We start from the raw sequence: 18,864 nt of genomic DNA, 5'->3' as shown, positions 1-18,864 counted from the left end.
AGGGGCAAGCCCTATAAGTGATACTGATTTTATGGTTTAAAAAAAGAAAATTCTGTTCAAGTACATTTTCCTAAAGTATAACTAAATGCAAAACTTTTTTTTAGTGTTGGAGTGGTGAGGGATTAGAACACCTGCCAGGTTTATACTGCTGTCTGTGCCACCATTAGGGAGATTCACCCTATTTGTCCTGTTTACCATTATCATTGAAAGTAAAAGAAAATCACACATCTTGAGCTTTGAAATAAACGGGCTGCCCTGTGAGCATGGCACGAAAACGCACAAAATAAAATGGCACAAAATTGAGCTTTGATGAAACCCTTAGGTGTCACCCCAGAGGATAAAAGTCATTTTATAATCTACTGCACAATGTACAGCTACAAAGGGTATAGGTAATAACACTTCATCAAGCATTGCCCCCATATAAAGAAGATGGAAATTATACCGTATCGATCACTGTCGCCTGCTGATAATCGATCTATTTCTGATTGGAACCCCTGAACAAGTATCCTGCACTCCCGGAGCGGTTTTCAGGTTGGAGCAATGCCTTCTGGGTAATGTAGTTCTGAGCATGGTCGGCCTCTCTTCAACCTAATGATCGAACTAGTAGGACGGAACTAACTTTCCCAGAGGGACGTGCGGCCACCAGGGAGCGCTAATGTTTGAACATTGCCGTGGTAACGGGAGACGGCCGAGGCTGCTCATTGGTGCTCAAATGCACATGACCGAGGCCAGGTTGTCAATACATTATAGATGAGAGTTGTGTGAATGTGGGACAGACCCTCCCATAGAGCTGTGTGCTGTACTAGAGGAGCAATGTCACCAGCCACAGCCCTGCTCACCTCTCACTATAGCAGAGAATGCAGCACAACATAAGACTGATCATTTACATTATATGACCATATGTGATGACCCCAGCATGATTCCTCCCATTTACATGCGTGTGGCGATACCCAACATGTGTTCTGCAATGTTGTTAATGCACATGTGTATGCTGTATATGTTTTCTTTTTTTTTGTTTTTTTTTTACAAGGTCCGAGCCTCTTTTTGAGATTTGTTGTTTACATGTTAAAATCATTTTTTTTTGCTAGAAAATTACTTAGAACCCCCAAACATTATATATATTTTTTAAAACACCCTAGAGAATAAAATGGCGGTTGTTGCAACACTTTCTGTCTCACCATATTTGCACAACAGTCTCAGCTGTCTTTTTTTTTTTTAAATGCATTATTTTTAATTAAAAAATAATACAACAGTAAAGTTAGCCCAATTTTTTCTATATTGTGAAAGATAATGTTACACCGAGTAAATTTATACCCAATATGTCAAGCTTCAAAACTACGCCCGCTCGTGGAATGGCGACAAACGGGGACTTAAAAATCTCAATTGCCAACATTTAAAAATTTCTACAGGTTACCAGTTTTGAGTTACAGAGGAGGTCTAGGGCTACAATTATTGCTCTCACTCTAACAATCGCGACCATACTTCACATGTATGGTTTGAACACCGTTTTCGTATGAGGGCACAACTTACGTATGCATTTGCTTCAGCGTGAGCTCGGCGGGATGGGCGCTTTAAAAAAAAAATTCTTATTTATTTTACTTTTTATTTTTTACACTGTCGTTTAAAAAAAAAAAAAATTGATCACTTTTATTGCTATTACAGGGAATGTAAACATCCCTTGTAATAGAAAAAAAGCATGACAGGACCTCTTAATGTGAGATTTGGGGGCAAAAAGACCTCAGATCTCACATTTACACTTAAATGCAATAAAATAAATAAAAATTAAATAAATGTCTTTTAAAACAAAAATAAAAAAATTCCCATTTAAGACCACTGGGGCGGAAGTGACGTTTGACTGCGCTTCCCTCATCCAATGTTATGGAGCCGAGTGGGAGCTATATTTCTGATGCTGAGGGGATAGCATCGGATCATCTCTGCGGCAACAGACAGCTCCAGTAAGTGGCGGAGACAACCGGAGCGCCGCGGGAGGGGGGTGAGCACCTCTCCTGCCGCCGAAAAACATGACAAGGTCCACCATCCTTGTCATGACGGATGGTGTGTCTCAGGGACCCCTGTAATAGAGTCGCAATAAATGACAGTGGATCTCCTATTACAGCTACACTATAAATGGAGGATTTTGATTTGAATCCTGAACCTATTGACACTGTGAGATCTCTTTCATGACTGAAAGCTGGTATCTATACTCACTCATAATTACCATTCTGCGGGTCTAAGACCACATATCTGCCCTGTAAAGGGGGACTATTAGTTGAACTGTGCATGTTTAATCTAAACCCCTTGAGGGACCATCCTCAGACAGCGCCATCTATTGTTCTTGTGCTGCAATAGCGCCACCTTTGCCTGATTGTGATGCTACTCACCCCACTTTATAATACAAATCCTCCTATATAAATTATCCCTGATGAAAGGAATTTAAAACCTGAAAAGCATCGGGTACCACTAGGACTTATCCCAGATGTCGGACACCTGGAAAGTACTAACGGACAATGGAGTGATACCTACTTTATATATGTATCATACAATTTATTGCAAGATAATATATTGTTTGTTATTTTTATTTTATTTTCATTTCTTCGTTCATGTCTGCTTCTACAATCATCATGTTTAGATGATTTTTTTTTATAGAATCTACATGTTATGTGTACAATACATTTAGAATTTTAATTCAATCCTAGTGTCTTTGCCAATTTAAAGTCCCAACTCATTTTCTTAGAGGGGGTACAAATTACCTTCTACAGATATAGGGATGTGGCAAACTCACTACACTATCTGACATGGTGAAAGTCTATATTTATCTCTCCCGATGTCATCTCTCCTAATGTCCTCGCCTTCTTCCACCGCCGTTTCCTCACCGTGCTGTCATCTGCCGGTGTCGTTGTCTTCTTCCTCCTCCTCACGTCGTCACCGCCGTCTTCTTCTTCTTCCACTCCGTCGCTGGTTACCCACTAAAAAACAAAGAAAACGCTGGTGTGGCCACCCAATCACAAACAAGATATTTGGGGGGCACACCCTAAAAGATGCATTAATCATGGTGCAGCCATAAGACCATAACAGAACATAATATTACAGCTCACACATGCAAAAAAGACATTTACCTCCTGCAAGGCTTATTTAAAACACTTAGTCCTTGTACACACGGTCGGAGATTCCGACAACCAAATCCGTCGGATTTTGTCCGAAACTGTTGCATACACACGGTCGGACAAAGATGTTGGGAAATCCGATCTTTCAGAACGTGATGACGTAATTTCGTTACGATGGGACTACGTTCAGGCTAGTAGCCAATAGCTTTGATGTAGGAATTTGATCTGAGCATGCGTGGCACTTTGTCCGATCGGAATTTTCTACACATGATCGGAGTATGTCCTATCGGAGCATTTTGTCTGAAAATATTTCCGGCAAGTTGGAAAATTTGGTCCGACGGATATTCTGACGGAAACAGTCCGATGCATACCACAAACAGTCAGAATATCCAACAAAACGCTCCGATCGGACACATTCCGTCGGAATCTCCGATCGTGTGTACAAGGGCTTAGACATTTGAAAAAAACATGGGGATTTGGTCACATCATATTGCTATATGGTGCTTAAGCCCACTTACTGCGACAAAGTACCCCATGGTTAGTGGGTCCTACACTATCCATAGACTGGGAGATCCTGCTTCTCTGAACCATGGAAGCAATACACTTCTCTATATGTGAGAACTAATGGTCTCCACTTATGACACAGGTGGACACTAATGAGAGGCACTGGTGAGGGAGTGGGGTGCTCCTGCCAAAAAGGATTTGGTCAGAATCCATACAATAGACACACAATCCAATGACGTCGCCCAGAGAGCCCACCCCTTCTGACATGTGACGTCACAAGGGGCGGGTTCTCTGGGCGATGTCATTGGATGGCCACGTCATGCCCCCAAGCACCCATCCCCCCATGTTGAGGGAATGTGGCCTGGTATGGTTTGGGGGGGGGGGCACTCGCTCGTCCCCTCCCTTTTTTGACCTGCCGGGCGGTACGCTCGGATAAGGGTCTGGTATGGGGATTTTTTATTTTGGTGTGGGGATCCCCTCCAAATCTATACCATTTTTTTTCAATTCAGATTTTAGCGGGAACCCAGCTGACAACTGATGACTCATTGGTTGTTAGGGACTTCCCGGCCCCCTCCTTTGCAACCAGCTTTATACAGTTTGTTTTACAATGAGGCAGGACCAGATGATGCCACCTCTAGAAGCTTTTCAACCAGGCTTCCGGAAGTATGTAAATGGCCCTACAAATATACTGTAGCAAGGGCATTATCCAATTTTTAGTTTGTTTTTATCTGAAAGCAGTGACATCATGTTGGCTCAGGCCACTCATGTAGCCGGAGGCCGTGAACCTGGAAGGAAGACCAGGTGAAGTTGGGAGCCCTGTGAGTAGTGAATGTGCGTCGCTGGAGGGCTTCAGTTTAAGGTAAGTCTTGCATAATGTGCTAGTATGCGATGCAAACTAGCACATTATGACATTGCCTTGCAAGGGTTTTTTTTTTTTAACCTCCTGGCATATGCGCTATGGCCGAATGACGGCCACAGCGCGGATCGGAATTTCTGGGAGGCCGACATATGACGGCCTCCCCTGTGCACGCTTAGGAGCGCTGTGAGCACCGAGTCACTGAGACTCGGGTGATCACCGATCCAAGTAAGGGGCCCCTTACCGTGTGACCAGCTGTCAGCCAATGACAGCTGATCACATGATGTAAACAAAAGCTCATGAGCGTTTTTTTCCTCCTCACGCTGACAGCGGAGGAGAAAAAAAAAGCCAATCACCGGCTTGTCTTAAAGGGACATCGGTCCCAAAAAGGAAGAGACAATTATGCCTCATTTATAGAGTAATTATGCCCACAAGGGCCACCTATCAATGCCCACAAGTACCACCTACCAATGCCCACTAGTGGTGGCAATCAGTACCACCTAGAAGTGTACCTACATCAGATTTTCTGATGGGATATGTGTGATGAATGGCTGTTGGCAGAAAATCCAATTGTTGGTACGCTCCATCGGACAATTGTTGTTGGTTTTCCGCAGACAAATATTGGATGGCAGGTTTTAAAATTTTCCACGGACAAATGTCCATTGTTGGATTTTCCGAGCGTGTGTACACAAGTCCATTGGACAAAAGTCCAGAGTACAAACACGCATGCTCGGAAGCAAGGACAAGCCAGAAGTGGTCGGTCAAAATGAGAATTAACATTTGTGACGTGGCAAGTTATGAAATCTTGAAATGCAGCGCACATGCTCTCCTTCTTTAATGGGATAATAATGAAGCTGCCTTGCTGGGGATACTGGTGTTATTGCAAAATCATTTTCAAAGGCTTTTTTTTTCTAGTGATATCAAGAATAATATTATTATGCTTTTTATTTTTTTATTTTTTTTTATTTTTTTGGGCAAGTTACCACAACAACATTATCACGTAGTTTTTAAGATCAAAGATACAATTATGTTGGTGTCCCTTCTCAATTTTACATTGTATTTTTTTCTGTTTCAATATGTTTATTGTGAGTTTTTTGAATAAACAGTAGTAAACAAAAGAGCATAATCATCTCCATGTGAGCCCTCGCAGGGGCCACTAATCACGAATATAAATCCAAAGGGCTAACCATCACAATATATTTCTAATAAACTCAGGATAATAAAGTGAGATGAGTAAAAAATGGAATCCAGACTGATTCAGTGTCAAACAACTCGTCTCTTAATTATGTTCTGCGAGTAAGCCCTGTTCCTGCCACCCCCGTCCATGGGAGGTAGCAGTTTTTAATTAGCAATGGGAGAGATTACTAATGAGAGAGAAGAGAACTAGAGAACAGAAGAAAGAAGGGTAGGGAGAAAGAGAAGAGAGAAAAGAAAGAGAGAAAAAAAAAAGGGGGGGGGAGAAAAGGAAGGGGGGAAAGCTCGGGCTCGGACGCCCCGCCAGGAGAATTCAGACCAAGCCCAGGCTACATTGTATTTTTTTAAATGTAACTGCCTACTCCCATACAGTCATTTGAAGTAAAACACATAGCCAAGTATTATTTTGCACAATTTTTTTTATTGTGCATTAAAAAAAATAAAAAAATACAATTAGACATGCTATCTGCCAATAGAAGTGCAAAAAGTGCATTCTATGCATCCAAAAATATAGAAAATATAACAAATCAAATCATTATTATTCAACCAAAAAATAAAATAAAAGCCTCATGCATGTGTCCTGCTTCTTAATATTGGGGGTCAACAATGCCAAGAATTGGTGAAAGCAGGGATCCGTCATCCGGAGATAATTCCCCTGAAAATCATCTGGATTATTCTCCTGGAGCTCCCGCAGCAAAGGCATATGGCATAATTGGTCACTATTAATAAAGAAACCAATTTTGGTCCAAGAACTCTTCCTCCTCCTGTTCTTGAACTGGACTTGGGTCAAAGCAATAACTCCAAGGCCAATAATAAATAATGTGTTATCTCCTCCGATTCCGCAACATGTCTGGTTGACGAACGGCAGTTCAGAAACAAACTGAAAAGAGCAAACTGAAAAGCACAAATCAACACTCACCAAACTTCTACTAACACAAAATTAGCAGAAGGAGCCCAAAGGGTGGCACTAGAGAGCTGGAAAACCACGTAGTACTTCACTATGTTCATGTTTGTTTGCTGACAATTCCTTGCCGTTTGTATGCACGACAAAATCCAGGAACACGCCTTCGAACAAAAGTCTGAGATTTTATCTGCGTAAAATCCGATTGTGTGTACGAGGCTTAAGGTTCAGCTGAACCCTGGTTGAGAATGGCTGAGTTAGGGTTTAGAACTATTTTGAACAAGAGATACTCAAAAACTGAGTAGCCATTGCTGGGCTTTCTAATTAGAAAGCCCGGTAAACCTGACAATTGCTGTCTCATTGATGTTACTCTGAAGGTTTGCTTGTTAAAAAAAAGATTTATACAAATAATTACATAATATATACAATCAGTTTATAAACTTAATAGGATTTGCCAGAGCCCCATATAATTTTCCTTTAAGCAGCTTTTATGAAGGTATAAAAATAATAAAGGTATTATTTAGGGTTGTGGAAATTAAAGATTAATTCCTTGATTAATCAAATAATTTTTTGATCGGTACTCACCTCTCCGCCGGCTTCCGGGCCTTCAGGGAGTTCCATCGGAGATCCGGTGACGTCATGGACATCGGCGCCACCGGACTCCTCCCCCCTTCACCAAGTGCCTCCGTCTGCTAACAAAGGGAAGGGGGAGGAGTCCAGTGACATTGAAGTTCTGATTGAACGTAACGCATATGGGGGAGGAGCTACGCATGACGTCACCCGCTGCTATCCTACGTAACTAACACGATTGTCGGCTTTACATGCTGTGTTTTTATCATCTTTATGTGAGTCGTTTGTGCTTGAACACAAAAATTTAATCTTATACTTAAGCGGTGAGCACTTGGATCTTTTCTTTTTCTTTCTACCCATGACCTGGCGTCCTTGCTGAGATCTAAGGAGACGTGAGAGAAGTTTATGGTACGTGTTAACCCTTTTGATACCCGCTTTCACGACCACCTGTTTGCACAGGGGTCCATGTCATAAGGTGAGAGTGATTAGTTAGACCGAAGGTAGAGGGATTGTCATGCTACTGTGGAAAAAAAATTACTCACGTCAGTGCTACAGTATGAATTTAAAACGTATTTGTGTGAACTGTGAAGTTAAGTCATGGATTGTGGAAACTAACTAGTGTCAGGTGATTGTATATAGTGTATACCACATTTACCACTGACTAATGCAGAGTTGCAATGCAAGGAGATCAGCTAAAAGTAGTTGGATCTGTATGTGCGTTATCTCACTAACTACTTAAAGCTCCACTCAAAAGGCAAAGCTACGCTTATCTGCCTCCTCACGCCTTCCGCTGCCACATTTGGCACCTTTTGGGGGGGATTGGGTAACTGGTTTTGACAGTTACCCATTTCCGGCTGAGTTTGTAGGAGCAAACCCATCTGGAAGTTTCGGCCCCCCTCCTCCTTCCCCCCAAGCCTGCTCAATCAGAGAGTGCAGCGCGTTTCGTGCATGCACAACAGGGAACTGGCTGTGAAGTTGCCTGGCTTCTCTGTCGTTTTCCCTTAGTTGAGATTGTGGCGGCACCATCCTATAGCCAATTGAAAAATTGGCTCGGGTGAAGACACCACTAGATTCCTGGACAGGTAAGTGCCCTAATATTAAAGGTCAGGAGCTACAGTATTTGTAGCTGTTGACTTTTATTTTTTTTCTGCAGGAGCTCAGAGTTCCTCTTTAACCAATAACCATAACGCTGGAATACATTCCCAATGACAGACATTCTCAAAATGCACCGCACTACATTATTATGACAAAGGGCAGATGACTGATATATCATTTACTTCCCCGAATCCTTCTGCCCTTAGCTCAGACATGCAGTTAGGAAGGTATGCTTAACTGAGAAAGCCCCTGCTCCCCTCCTAAAGACTCATGGGATGTATGAAATTATTAGCCTAGGCCAGAAACCAGAAGGTAACTGAATTTTATTTTGAAAAAAAAGGTTAAAACAAGTAAATATACTATACCTTCCTATATATTTACTAACGCTAGCAGCATAAGGGTTAAAAATTGTCAATGTTGAAAGAGTGAAGTTCGGCTCCAAGGGCACAAGTGCTCTAGCTGTGGGAAGATGGCAACATTTTTCAATGCAAGTTGATAGTAAAAACTTCTCGTGAAAAATTTTATTAACACTATTTTTTAAATTGTTAGATTTTTGTATCCAGTATCCAGGGGGCCCTTCCAGCAGGGGGCCCGGGGCCAGGGGCGGACTGACTATTTGGCCACTCAGGCACTGCCCGAGGGCCCCAGGCCACTAGGGTGCCCCATCAGGGTTGCCAGCCTCAGTAAAACCAGGGACAGTATGTAAAAATCTGTGTTTTTTTTTTACATTTGTCTCTGAAATGTCCCTTACCAACATCCCTTTGGTCTAAAAATCCTGGGATTATAGCTGCCCCACCTATCCAGTACCTTCTCAGCCAATAGAAACATGTCTGTGTATACCGTGTGATTGTATACTGTTGTGTGTGTTTACTCTGTGTGACCCCATAATCTCTGATTGCCTGGGGGCCCCATAATCTCCTATTGCCCGGGGGCCCCATGATTTCCTATTGACCGGGGGCCCCATGATTTGTCAATCCGCCCTTGCCCAAGGCAATAATTCCCACACTGGAAGGATTCATCTGATTTGAGAGGTTAAAAAGTTGATGGTTATGCTTTTTCAACATAGTTAACAATTGATGAGATGATGTATATGAGAGGTGTATAATGGAGCAGGTGTTCAAACAAGATATTTATTTTAAGACTAAAAATATGCGGAGAAGCTGTCATGCGCAGCATTAGAGGAGCGAAAAGCTGCACGTGGCTCATTTAGCAATGGCTGAGGAATGCTGGAAAAGAAGATAAGAGTAAACATCACAGAATATGCAGAAAATGATGCTTCAATATTACAGAAGAATCACATTTGCATTCCAGGTTATAAAGAACCAAAAGGCTGTGCATGTATTTTAAAGGGGACTTCATCTATGAGCTGCTAGACAGAAAACTTCTGTCAGCACATACACTATTATATGAAGTGACACTCTTATTCCACGTACACACAACCAGACTTATTGACAGCAAAGGTCCGAAGGAACAAGTCCGTCTGACAATTCGATCGTGTGTGGGCTCCATCGGACCTTTGCTTGCCAAAAATCCGGCGGACTTTAGAAAATAGAACATGTTTTAAATTTTCCTGCCAAAACTCCGCCGGACCGAGAAATCCGTTTGTGTGTATGCTAGTCCAACGGACAAAAACCGACACTAGGGCAGCTATTGGCTACTGGCTATGAACTTCCTTATTCTCGTTCGGTCGGAAGTCATCACGTTTAAATCCATCAGACTTTGGTGTGATTGTATGTGTCCAAGTCCGTTCATTCAGAAAGTCTGCCGGAACTTCGCCGAAAGTCTGTCGGGAAGACTGTCGGACCTAGTCCGAGGAAAAGTCTGGTCGTGTGTACACGGCATTAGTCTTTTTTTATGAGTTGTGTGAATACAGGTGCCGGGTGGCTTCAAGACTACAAGAACTTGGTTTTTACCATGTCCTACAGTCTGCCGTGAACACCCCTGCCGCATTATAGCATAAGCACATACCTTGCCCGGTGATGTTAGCAATAGTGAACAGGACCTGAGCACCTTCCTTGGTGTGACATGCTTCCAGTGTACGCCAGACACCATAGAATCTCCTCCTCCTAATCAGCCTTTCTCAACTTTTTCAACACAGAAGAACCCCTGATTTAGGGAACTCCTGCTAAGAATTACTATATTTACCAACTCTCCTACTCCAGCGGCCTCACCATCTGCGATTTCAGAACGCAGTGAGTACACTTTTTATCTCACTAAGGCCGATCTGGAGGATAGCTTCTCGGCCATGTATGACAAACTAGCCCCGCGAGTTCCAGGTTGAGCTGCACAAATCGAACAGCACCCTGATGCAGGAAATAGCAGCATTGGGAGACTGCACAGACATGCTAGAAACAAAACACGATGAGCTTCATCTAGTGCATGTGGATCTGCGCAAAGATCATGAGTCACTCTCAGACATTCTCCTCCAACTGCAAACCCACCTTGAGGACTTAGATAACTGCAACAGGAGAAACAAAATCAGAGTGAGGGGTGTCCCTGAAATGGTTGTGGATCTGCAGGCAGCAGTGAAGGGCATATTCCACTCTCTGCTCCCTGACCATGCTGAAGCTGCCTTTACCTGTGACAGAATCCACAGGGCCCTCTGGCTGAAACCTCCACCAGAAAAAACACCAAGAGACATAGTGTTGTGTCTTAAAGACTTCCTAACTAAAGAGGACATTCTAAGGGCCTCTCGCAACACCCCCATAATCCAGTACGAGGGGACCACTATACAAATCTATCTGGATATCTCCCCACTGACCTTGGATGAGAGACGATGGATGAAAAAAGTCACTTCTACAATCCCCCAGGATTAGATATAGCTGGGGCTTCCCTTTCAATCTAACGGTACCACATAATGGCACTACCTACATGGTGTTCAACTTATTGGAGGGCAAGGACTTGCTTGTCAAGTTAGGCCTACTGAAACCACACAACGCCCGAGGCTCCCTTCTACCCCCCACCTGTCCCCAATCCGGGCCACTCCCTCACCTCAGTAGGATAGGTGAAATCAGTGAAGATCTAGGGACAGAGAGCCTTGATCCTGTGTGACAGATGAAGTTCCGTTCCCAACCTGCATTTGTTCCCCGCTGTTGGAAAGTTGATTTATGCACCTATTCTGACTTTAACAAGTTGGATATCCTAGCTAAGTCTCTTCTTGCCCATCGGTGTTGTCCCCCTACTCACAGCAGCTTCTTGTAATATCGCCCCCTCCCCCTTTGTTCAGTTAATAGGGGGCTGTTATTTAACTGTTCTCCCATATGCACCAACTGTCAGAGTTGACTAGTGGGAGATGAAGCGCTGGCTGAGTATTGGACTGGAAAGTCCACAGAAGGTTGTTACCTGGCAGGGTGGGTCTCACCCCCCTGGCCCCTTACAGCTTTCCCATTTTATGTTTTAAGGTTATGTTTTTTCTGTTTTTCTTTTCTCTTCTTATTTTTTCACAAAACTATGCTAAGTATGCTGACAAATAAGGAACTGTATTCTAATTATCCCTATGTATATGTCACCCTACTCTTCCCAGAGTGAAATTCAATTTGGACTCCGACATGGTAAGAAACAGCTTGTGGTCAGTTAAAGTGGATGTAAACCCAATGTCATCCTTTCTAAACTACTGCCATATGGGTTATCTATAAGGATATACATGCTTCCTGCATGTATCTTCACCTGTCAAATGTCTCCCCTCTGTCTGTTATGAGACCAAAAAAACTGCATATTCTGTGGGTGGGTCTGTTGTCTGGAGCTCGGTGAGTGGAGTCGTGATGTCAGTAGACTCCCCGCCCACCTCTACACTCCCCTTGTCAATACACATATTCTCCTGTGTATTTCTTACACTGAACTTCTGCTATGATCTCTAACATCCAGTGAAAAGACAGGAAAGTAACCACATGACTTCAGCATGCCAAATCATGCTCAGGTGTGGAACAGCCAATCCTTGCAGAGCAGCAGAAGAAAGGAGTGGGAGGGAATTAAAAAATAATGCATGTCTCTTAGGCTAGTGCACGAGATATGTAAATCACCTGTCACTCACTGCAAGGGGAAGATTTGACAAAGTTTTTCTCTGTTTGTCAAGATTTATCTCACTGAACAATAAAAGAGGATTGCTCAGAGATGGATTAACTCTTTGTGGCAAGACTGGGCTCAAATGATAGGAAATCTTATACTCTACATTATGACAGCCACTTTAAGTTTACTAAATGGCATTCAGCTGGGACCCTGTATAATTAATATACCCTTCAAATTTTACATGGGAATACGTATTTTCTTGATCATACATCACGGGACACAGGAGCTTCATTACATAGTGGGTTATATAGGCACCTCTGGTGATTGGACACTGGTTGACCCTAATTAAGGAGAATTCCTCCCCTATATAACCCCTCCCATTTGGGAGGCACCTCAGTTTTTTCGCCAGTGTCTAGGTGATGGTCACGTAAAACTTTAGCTCTATGCAGGTCCCTGCGAGGGCCGAAGGGCTACAACAAACCGGATCCATACCTCGGGCCGATATTTGACTCCCAAGATGGTATGGTACCCGGGCCTCGTCTGCCGAAGAAGAGAGGTTTTGCCTGTAAGTCCTCTCCATTGGAAGACTGGGCTCTGGGAAAACCAGACTTGGTGTACTGTTTATACAGAGCGCACGAAAGTTTCTGGCAGAGCTTTTTACATGGCCCAGGTGGGAGGTTCTTCCAGTAAGAGCCCCAGATATACCTGAAGGTTGGCTAACAATACCCGCCGTGATGGGTGAAGGCTGGAATTGGTCTGGTTCAGCAATTCCTGCGGCGGGGACAGGTAAGGGAAGTCATCCTGTATATTTAAATATATGAATGGATTTCTTCATTGTGAGTAGTTGTATGTCTTACCTGGTTTCCACCACTAGTGGGAGTAAGAGCAGCCTGATGCATACTTACATGCCTTTCAATACACACGCTCAGTGAAAGCCTGTTTTTCCAGCTAACTCACGTCTCCATTGCAGTCCCTGCCACAAATAAGGTAAACAGGGGTCCCACGCAGTTCGGGGGTCCCACGCAGCTCCGTTTTGGGTTCTCCTCCCCCCCCCCCGGATTCCGCGGTCCTCGTGCTCGCGCGCGGGCGCATGCACGAGCGCCGGGCGCGCTCCCGGCCTAATGGAGGAGGGGGGGGTGTGGTTGCGAGCTGTGCACGTCAGTGTGCACGGCGCTGTACTGCGCAGGCGCCAGGCGGCAGTTTAAAAGTCCAGAGCATCAGGGGGCTGTAATTGGAGACACAGGAGCTGTGGGCAGTAAGCATCCGTGGGGATTGGATCCAGGCAAACCTTAAGACACCTACTCAGCATCAGGTTGTGCAATTTAAGCATATATATTATTGTGAGACTTTAAGCGCAACAGTGATCGCACTTGTACTAGTACCTCTGCTTTGTAGCCTAGTACTATGTCTCCTCGTAAGAGGGTCTCAGGGGGAGGTAATAAGGGCACTGGTAAGTCACCACCTAGGTCCAGGGGTTCCAAAAGTGCCTGTAAATTACCATCCCCCCCTGCAAGACTGGAGCCAGCCTCTCAAGACGAGTCAGTGCACCTGTCAGGTTTGCAGCCTCTCCTAATATGTCAGCCCCGGTTTATGTCACTGAGATACTCCCTTAGGGCTACATTGGAGGGTTTTGAAGAGAAAATAATGAACTTTATTACTGCTTCCCTGAAATATAGCATGAAAAGGGGTAGATCCCCTCCCTCTGCTGAAATCCCTCTCTCAGATGAATCTTCTGAAAATGAGGAGAGATCCCTATCTTAGGATGGGGATCATGAGCAGTCGGATGAATCAGAGGAAGAGGAGATAGTTCCCTCCTCCCAGGCACTCAGAAAACAGGTGCAGTATTATACTGAATTGGTGCGTACCACATTCAGAATGCCTGCTGCTGAAGTCGCTACATCCTCTGTTTCTTCCCTGGGAGTCAGGAAAGCCCCACAGACTGCCTATTCCTTTCCAATCCATCCCTTAATGGATGAATTGTTGTATAAGGATTGGGGACATCCCAATAAACTGTTTGCTCCTCCTAAAAAGGTTTTCTTTGCATTATCCTCTGGAGGAAAGTTTCACCAAGAAGTGGGGGGTCCCATCTGTTGATGCGGCTGTTTCTTGCGTGAATAAAACCTGACTTGTCCTTTGGATATTGCGCAGGTATTTAAAGGATCCAACTGATAAAAAGCTGGAAACCTTATTAAAAGCCTCCTTTTCCATGACTGGCGCTGTGGTGCAACCTACAGTCGCAGCCGTGGGGTTGTGTCAGTTCCTCAAGGAACAGGTTAAGCAGATGCTTGGGATCCTTCCCAGTGAGGAAGTAGAAAATTATGCAGAACTGCCTCATATTCTGTGTTTCATAATTGATGCGATTTTGGATTCTGTCCAACAAGCATCACGTTTGTCCCTCATGTTAGTACACATGCGAAGGGCCCTATGGCTAAAGAATTGGGCAGCTGAGCTGTCATGCAAGAAGTATTTGATTGGGTTCCCGTTTAAAGGGGAACGTTTTGTTTGGATAAATTCGTCCAAAATATCAGGGGGTAAAATCTACTCTCCTTCCAATCAAAAAGAGCCAACGTCCGTTATTCAGGCGTGCTCTCTCTCCCGAAGCATCAAGCTCTAAGCAGTGGCAATGGCCTTCTCAGCCCTCCTCTACTAGAAAGGCTCAAGGCAGAGCCCAGGGGCAGGGAAAGACTTGGGGGCAAAAGCCTGCCAAACAAAGCCCAAGAACTTCCTTGTGAAGGGGCGCCCCCGCTCGGCAGAGTGGGGGGAAGGCTCCTGCAGTTTGCAGGCGCCTGGCGGGAAGAGATCCAGGACAAGTGGGTGATCTCTTCAGCATCTCTGGGCTATAAGCTAGAGTTTCAGGAGATTCCACCTTTTCGTTTCCTAAGGTCAAGGATCCCCAGGGGTCCAGTAAAGCAAAAACCGCTATTTCTGGCCTTAGATCAGTTACTATCCCAGGGTGTGATAGTAGAGGTGAACCCGAAAGATCAGGGTTCGGGGTTTTTACTCAAATCTCTTCACCGTTCCAAAACCAAATGGAAGTGTCAGACCTATCCTGGATCTGAAGGATCTGAACCGGTTCTACACATCCGGTCCTTCCGAATGCAGTCAATCCGCACTGTGGTCTCCTCCCTGCAAGGGGGAGAATTCATAGCATCAATAGATATCAAGGATACATATCTCCATGTGCCAATTTTTCCCGCACACCAAAAATTTCTAAGGTTCGCGGTAGAGCGGCGCCATTTTCAATTCGTGGCCTTACCGTTCGGGCTTGCTACAGCCCCTCGAGTCTTCACAAAGATTCTGGACCCTCTCTTAGCAAACTTAAGAGCTCCGGGTATAGCCGTCATGGCTTGTCTAGACAACTTGCTTCTCATGGAGAAAAATGCAGCGTTCCTAAGTCGCAGCGTCACCAAAACGCTAGAACATCTAGAACGCCTAGGTTGGATCATAAACCTAGAAAGGTCGTCCCTACAACCGACTACCAGGTTGGAATACCTAGGTATGATCATCGACACCGCTCAGGGCAGGGTGTTTCTCCCAAGGCTAAAAGCCTTGGCCATTGGGGATCTGGTACGCCTGATTCTGGGCAGAAGATCTTCCCCCATTCGGTTGTGCATGAGACTGTTAGGGAAGATGGTCGCCACCTTCGAGGCCGTCCCATTCGCCCAGTTCCACTCAAGGCCTCTGCAAGGATGCATCCTTGCGGCTTGGAACAGGAAGCCCCAATCTCTGGATCTTCCTATGCGTCTATCCCCAGGGACACGCAAGAGTCTTGTCTGGTGGTTACAAACCAAGAATTTGCTGAAGGGCAAAATTTTTCTTCCTCTCTCATGGAAGATTATCACAACAGATGCCAGCCTGACAGGCTGGGGAGCTGTATTGGAGGAAACATGCTCGCAGGGGAAATGGTCTGCGACCGAGAATCTACTGCCCATAAACATCTTGGAGATTCGGGCAGTTTACATGGCACTCATAGAGTGGTCTTACAGACTGCGAGGTTTCCCGGTTCGGGTTCAGTCCGACAATGCCACCGCAGTGGCCTATATCAATCACCAGGGCGGTACCAGAAGTCTGGTGGTGTCACGTACCTTTAAGGCAGAGCCCGGAGTGCAGGGAGTGGCTACTCGTAGACCTCTGACTCAAGAGACCCTGGTAGTGATGACAGGGGCTCAGGAGCACAGAGGGGCACAAGTGCCTGACTGGATGGTAGGTGTAGGAAGCAGCAGACCGTTGATGGTGGAGGTGTATTGTAGTCCAGTATCGGAATGCAGGCAAAGGTGAGGTAGGGTACAGCAGATAGCAGAAGGATTCCTGTAGTCCAGCAACGGGATGCAAGTGATCGCAGGGAACAGCGAACAACGGAGGGGTACTGTAGTCCGACAGCGGATGCAGGTGCAAACGGAATACTGCGGAAGTGGGAAGAGTCTAGTAGTCTGCAGCAAGAGGTGGAAGGCTACAAATGCAGAGGGAGTAACAGCCAGGTATGGTGGAAGACTGGGAGGTGTCCTGTAGTACAACAGCGGTGAACAAGCAACTTACAGTTGACGGATGGTGTAACAGTCCAGGTCAGGCACAAGCGGGCAGATCAGGTACAGAAACGGAATCCAGAAGAGTAGTCGGGTACAAAGCCAAAGTCGGGGGGGCAGGCAGCAAACAGCAGAGTCGGGAAAAAGCCGGGTTCAATACGGATCAGGATACGGATGCAGGTTCAGGTTCAGATACAGGTTACCAGGAAGCACTGGAACGCTGTTGATCAGGCAGCAAGGCAGTGAAGCATGGATCCAGTTTAAATAGCGCTATTGGCACCAATTTGCGTCAAACGGCCGCGCGCGCACCCGCACGTGCACGCGCGCACCGCTGATCGCGGTAACGCGACCGAAGTTGCACAAAAGATCTCCTGCGACTTACGCCGCTCGGACGTCCGTGAGGAGGATCTTCCTGACATTGCCCCCCTCCAATGGGCAGCCTCCGGATGCCCAACTGGGACATCTTACCTGGGTGAGATCTTTGGAATGCCAGAACCAACCTCTTGGCGTGGATACCAGTCTCTGGTTCCCAGGAGTTCTCTTCTGGACCATACCCCTTCCACTTCACCAGATACTGGACCTGGTTGCGTCTCTTTCTGCAGTCCAAAATTGCTTCTACTTCAAATTCCTCCTCACCATTAATAAGCACAGGTTCAGGAGGACCCACGTTCCGGTCAGTGAAGGGATCCTGGATTGAAGGTTTTAAAAGAGACACATGAAACACAGGGTGAATACGCAGCGATTCCGGTAATTTTAGTTCATAAGCCACATTATTAATTTTCCTGGTGATTGGGAAGGGACCCACAAATCTTGGACCCAGTTTTCTAGATGGACATGTTAATTTCAAATTCAGAGTAGACAACCAAACTAAATCTCCGGGTTTTAGATCGAGCTCCCCTCTCCTCTTTTTGGCAAAAACCGCCTTGTTGCGTTCTTGGGTTCTTGCCATCATTTCTTGAAGCAACTTGTTATTGGTGCAGAAAAAGTTCTAAGTTTCTTGAGCCGCTGGAACCGTACATTCTGGGATGTTGGCTGATAAGAACTGCGGGTGAAAACCATAGTTCGCGAAGAAGGGAGACTGATTAGTTGCAGAATGAATAGAGTTATTGTAGGCGAACTCGGCAAGCGGTAAAAGGGATACCCAATCGTCTTGCGAAAAAGAAGAATAACAACGCAAATATTGTTCAAGGGTCTGGTTTGTTCGCTCAGTCTGGCCATTGGTCTGGGGATGATAGGCAGAAGAAAACGAAAGGTCAATTTTCAGGGACTTACACAAAGCTCTCCAAAATTTTGATGTAAATTGCACCCCTCGATCGGAGACAATGTTCGCAGGTATACCGTGGAGCCTTACAATCTCCTTAATGAAGATCCTTGCGGTCTCAGGGGCAGAAGGTGTACCCTTCATGGGCAGAAAGTGAGCCATCTTGGAAAATCTGTCAACCACCACAAGGATAGTGGTATAGCCTTCTGACGGTGGTAATTCTACAATAAAGTCTATGGAAATCATTCTCCAAGGTCTTTCTGGAATGGGGAGTGGCTTCAGCAACCCCCAGGCTTGGGTCTTGCTACCCTTGTTCTGGGTACAGGTGATGCAGGATTCTACATAAAGCTTACAGTCTCTTAGCAGCTGAGGCCACCAGAAGGTGCGTTGGAGAAGTTCGGCAGTCTTGTGTACCCCAAAGTGGCCGGCCAGTTTGTGGTCGTGGCAGGATTTGAGGACAGCAACCCGTAGTTGTTGGGGCACGTAGATTTTATTTTCATGCCATAACAAATCGTTGCTAGAATGTAGGGTGGTGTTGGATGGATGCGGAGCTGAAGATGAAGCTCGCTTGAGTTGGGATAAAAGATCTTCCTGGAGCATAAGGAAATTTCCGGGTGCAAGGATGGTATCTGTGGATTGAAGAACTTCGGGTTCGCTGAACATCCGAGATAGCGCGTCGGGTTTGGTGTTTTTCGATCCGGGCCTATAGGTAATGTGAAAGGAAAATCTTGTAAAGAAAAGTGCCCATCTGGCCTGACGTGGCTTCAGCCTCTTAGCAGTCTTCAAATACTCTAAGTTCTTGTGGTCAGTGTATACCAGAATGGGATGAGCTGCTCCCTCCAGGAGATAGC

The 18,864-nt window shown here is 45.3% G+C and overlaps 1 protein-coding gene across 1 annotated transcript in view; it reads right to left on the bottom strand.

The window, feature by feature from the left end:
* The window catches only part of CFAP99 (cilia and flagella associated protein 99), a 162,205-nt gene extending 161,618 nt beyond the window's left edge, over nt 1–587 (bottom strand). Inside the window, exon 1 of the mRNA XM_077477913.1 lies at nt 443–587. The gene's annotated coding sequence lies outside the window, so the exon portion shown is untranslated. The remainder of the gene's footprint in view (nt 1–442) is intronic.
* Between the last annotated feature and the right edge of the window lie 18,277 nt (nt 588–18,864).

Source organism: Lithobates pipiens, unplaced genomic scaffold, assembly GCF_037356315.1.
Source record: "Lithobates pipiens isolate NorthernLeopardFrog02 unplaced genomic scaffold, aLitPip1_a1.2 Scaffold_13, whole genome shotgun sequence".
Taxonomy (NCBI): Eukaryota; Metazoa; Chordata; class Amphibia; order Anura; family Ranidae; genus Lithobates; species Lithobates pipiens.
This window is presented reverse-complemented; position numbering and strand designations above follow the sequence as displayed.